This window comes from Lepisosteus platostomus, chromosome 5, assembly GCF_059453375.1.
Source record: "Lepisosteus platostomus isolate fLepPlt1 chromosome 5, fLepPlt1.hap1, whole genome shotgun sequence".
In the NCBI taxonomy this organism is placed as follows: domain Eukaryota; kingdom Metazoa; phylum Chordata; class Actinopteri; order Semionotiformes; family Lepisosteidae; genus Lepisosteus; species Lepisosteus platostomus.
The window spans coordinates 9632253-9633353 of record NC_142615.1 but is presented as its reverse complement, the minus strand read 5'-3'; the positions used below and the strand labels follow the sequence as shown (position 1 = coordinate 9633353).

Below are 1101 nucleotides of genomic sequence, written 5' to 3'. Positions count from 1 at the left end.
ATGAGTTGTTTGTTAGAAAATTATTTATGTTTTTTTTTAAACATATTTTCAATACCAGACAAAAAGTCGAAAGTTTCAATTTCATGCAACTGATGAAATCTCTCTTCGATGGAAGTTATAAGTACAGTACATCCAAAATACTGCGGAATCAATCAAATTTACATGTTTCTTGTGGATCCAGAAGATCATTTTGAGACTCAAAACATGCCTGTCTTTTCTTTTTTCGAGGACGAAGGAGTAGCAGCAGGAGTAGCAGTTATGGCAAGAACGTGTTTAGAGTTCAGGACTTCTCATTTCTAATGCAATACCATCGACTCGGAAAGCACCGCCTGCGATAAAAGAAATTGCAGAATTGGTCTGTTCATGCTGCCTACAGGCTTTGAATTGCTGGCATTTTCTGCAAGCGTTCCTTTTTGAGGGTTCATGAAATTCCTCACATTTGAGCCAACACTAAAATATTTCATTCGGGGTCGCCTAATTCATAGTGCAAACCGAATCTACAGGGGAATGCTGTGGCACATGAAGCCGTTTGTTATTCTGTTGTGAGGTGTGAGGGGCAGAATGCAAATCGAGTTGGTGAATAGAAAATGAAACAGGAGTCACTTCTTGAGCTACGAATTCCAAAAAGTATGAAAACCTGTGCATTTTAACAGTGCAGAATACTTACAAATTGCACTGAGTTGCTTGCTTTCTTCTGCTGCTTTTATATTTCAGTCATTCACTGTAGCACTGGAACAATTCAAGAGAGGTAAAAGCAGAAGCTGTCAGGAGTGGGATTTGAACCCACGCCTCCATTTGGAGACCAGAACACCCAAGCCAGCTGGAAAGACACACGTCCTTGAGTCTGGCGCCTTAGACCACTCGGCCACCCTGACAAGCGAAAGCAAGTGGTGTGCTGAATGCACCAGTAGTTGACTAAACTGAGTTTCTTCCCTGAAATTATTTGCTTGCGAAGAGCCAAGTTGCCTTGAATGGATCTTGGAAATCAAATATACGGATGGATTGTTATTCGGTTGTGAGTTTTGAGGGGCGTATTATAAATTGAGTTGGTGAAAAGGCGCTTTTTGTTAGTCTGTCGGGAGGCTGCACAAGGTGTTTAGA

General features: G+C 41.2%; 1 non-coding gene across 1 annotated transcript; it reads right to left on the bottom strand.

Moving 5' to 3' along the window:
* Nucleotides 1-762: 762 nt before the first annotated feature.
* trnal-caa (transfer RNA leucine (anticodon CAA)) lies at nucleotides 763-875 on the bottom strand. The gene is made up of 2 exons: nucleotides 838-875; nucleotides 763-808 (listed from the first exon to the last, which is right to left on the bottom strand). It is a non-coding gene; the product is annotated as a tRNA-Leu (tRNA).
* Between the last annotated feature and the right edge of the window lie 226 nt (nucleotides 876-1101).